Source organism: Nomascus leucogenys, chromosome 18 (genome assembly GCF_006542625.1).
Source record: "Nomascus leucogenys isolate Asia chromosome 18, Asia_NLE_v1, whole genome shotgun sequence".
Lineage (NCBI taxonomy): Eukaryota > Metazoa > Chordata > Mammalia > Primates > Hylobatidae > Nomascus > Nomascus leucogenys.
This window is the reverse complement of record NC_044398.1, coordinates 39,740,410-39,743,323: the sequence shown is the minus strand read 5'-3', so window position 1 is coordinate 39,743,323 and position 2,914 is coordinate 39,740,410.

Sequence of the window (2,914 nt, the reverse complement as noted above, 5' to 3'; positions counted from 1 at the left end):
ATCTAGAAGGAGCGAGTAACGAATCCAGGCATGGAAGGTGCTGTCCTCTACTTGGCTGCTAAGCTCGTCCCTCCGCATGATGCCTTCACAACTCCCCAAGAAGCGGTGCTGTCTGCTCCTTCGGCCTTGCCCTCCTCTGCCGCCACATATGAATGGGCACAAAGCTCCCACCATCACCCAGCCTGTGGGAGTCTGGACAGGACACAAATCGAGCCTCTGCTCCCACCCGTGCTCCAGATCTCTAATGAGGTCTCGGCCCAACTGGTCGGGTGTCCTCCTAGGAGGGCCCCTGCACCCTCAACCCCCCTTCCCTGCTCACCCCACAACAGATGTTTTGCTCCAAGACAGCTGGGCCTAAGCCCTTCAGTTCGAATCCTCATCCAAGACTGAAAGCTCCTACATCTTCCTGTCACTTGAGCCACATGCTGGACCGTCTGGAAATGCCCACTGCTACTAGGGACACAGGCGAAGCTGGACAGTGCCGGAGGGCCCCGGGTGCCTCCCTCCACGTGCGCTGCCTCACAGGTCAGTGGAAACAAGAAATCCCCCAATCCACAGCCACGATGACTTCGAAATACTTCCTGAAGGCGTCAGGCCATGAAGCTGCGACCTGCGAGGACACAGCAAGCGGGGTGACGCTGGGCAGAGGCTGGGTGTGGACTCCGCGCCCGCAGGGTCCCTCCCCGCCCCGCAGGTGCTTCCCGCCACCCCGCTCGCCTCGGCGTCGCAGTGACAACGCGGCGATGCCGACCACAGGTGGTTGGAAGGAGACAGCGAGATTCTGAGGGGAAAGAATAAGGAGAGAAGCACGCATCTTTTGGGCAAAAGGCCCATTTCCGCGCGGTCCTGCCGAGGCCTCCGGGCATCCTTCACCTCAGGGAGGAGAAAATCCAATCTCACTTGTCACAGGCGCGGGACCGCGCGTTCCCTTCGGGAGCAGAAGAACCAGGCCAGGCGACAAAGCCGCTCCCTCTCTCACCTCCAGGCCAAGCGGAACCTCCAGTCCACTCTCGCTCCAGCCCTCCCGTACTCTACCCTCCGCGTCCTCCGCCCCGACGCAGGGAGATGCCGGGAGCCCTCCCTACCAGGCTGCACCGGAGAAAAACCTGGAGCCACACCGCGCACATGCGCAGAAGGCCCCAAACGGCTCCCGCGACCGGCGCCAGAAAGTGCACACTACATTTCCCACAAGTCCTCGCGCCGCTCCCTTAGAAAGTGCACGCTACATTTCCCACAAGCCCTTGCGCCGCTCCCTGAGAAAGTGCAGACTACATTTCCCAGAAGCCGCCGCGCCGCTCGTTTCGAAATGGCCTGACGTTTCAGCTACATTGGGTAGTTAGTTCCCAGATGCACCCAGTGCAGTGCTGCAGTTTTATTCGTTAGCTGAAATAAATTATGAGTACTTAAATTACACAGGTTTCTTATGAATTACATCTCCCTGATAATTTGGCTGTCCTCAGCACTTCCTCCTTTGACAGAATTCAGGAGTGGAATTTCTCCAGACATGGTGGCTTCCTGTGGTGCCGCTGCGCTGCTGCTGGGCTGCCGCAGCACTACCTCCACTTGCACCTGTGGCTCCACTTGCTTGGTTCTGGTCCACTGGACGCTCACCGTGAGAAAACACTCTGGACATGAGCATTACCAGCCTGTACACTGTTGTAAAGATAACTCGGAATTGCTCTTCGAATTTTATTTGTTAAACCACGTAATACTATCTTTCATGGCAAACCTGCATTTTCCATTCTTCAGGAATGTGTTGGATCTCTTGATCACAATAACTTTTTAAAATGTTCACTGACAGAGGTAACACAGGAGTGGAAAACCAAAAACCGTAGGTTCTCACTTATAAGTGGGAGCTAAGCTATGAGTACGCAGAGGCATACAGAGTGACACAATGGACTTCAGAGACTCAGAAGGGGGCTGGTGGGAAGGAGGCCGGAGATCTAAAAAACTACACATGGCCAGGCGCGGTGGCTCACGCCTGTAATCTCAGCACTTTGGGAGGCGGAGGCGGGAGTCAGGAGTTCGAGACCAGCCTAGCCAACACGGTGAAACCCCGTCTCTACTAAAAATACAAAATTAGCTGGGCGTGGTGGCACACACCTGCAGTCCCAGCTATTTGGGATGCTGAGGCAGGGGAATTACTTGAATCCGAGAGGTGGAGGTTGCAGTGAGCCGAAATCGCGTCATTGCACTCCAGCCTGGGCAACAAGAGCAAAACTCAGTCTCAAAAAACAAAACAAAAAACTACACATTAGGTACCGTGTACACTACTCGGGTGACAGGTGCACTAAGATCTCAAAATTCACCATTTTATAATTCATCCATAACCAAAAACCACTTGTACTCCAACAGCTATTGATGTTTAAGTTAAAAATAAAAAATAAATGTCCACTGACCAAAAAAGAAGCATTTTTCTCCATTTCTATTCAGTTTTTTTTTTTTTTTTTTGAGACGGAGTCTCACTCTGTCACCCAGGCTGGAGTGCAGTGGCGCAATCTCAACTCACTGCCACCTCTGCCTCCTGGGTTCAAGCAAATCTCCTGCCTCAGTCTCCCGAGTAGCTGGGACTACAGATGTGCACCACCAAGCCTGGCTAATTTTTTTGTATTTTTAGCAGAGACAGGGTTTCACCATGTTGGCCAGGATGGTCTCGATCTCTTGACCTCATGATCCGCCTGCCTCGGCCTCCCAAAGTGCTGGAATTACAGGCGTGGGCCACTGCGTCCAGCTTCTATTCCCTTCTTTACCACCACTGATGATAATACCACTTGTTCCCATGCTGGAAAAGCATTTAATACCATCCACGTAAAAGAATCAGATTATTCAAGGGATGAGATGTATTTCAGAAGACATCATGGCAAGTACAGTAATGATTATCACTTCAAGTCACAATTTATTTTCCTGCTCATAA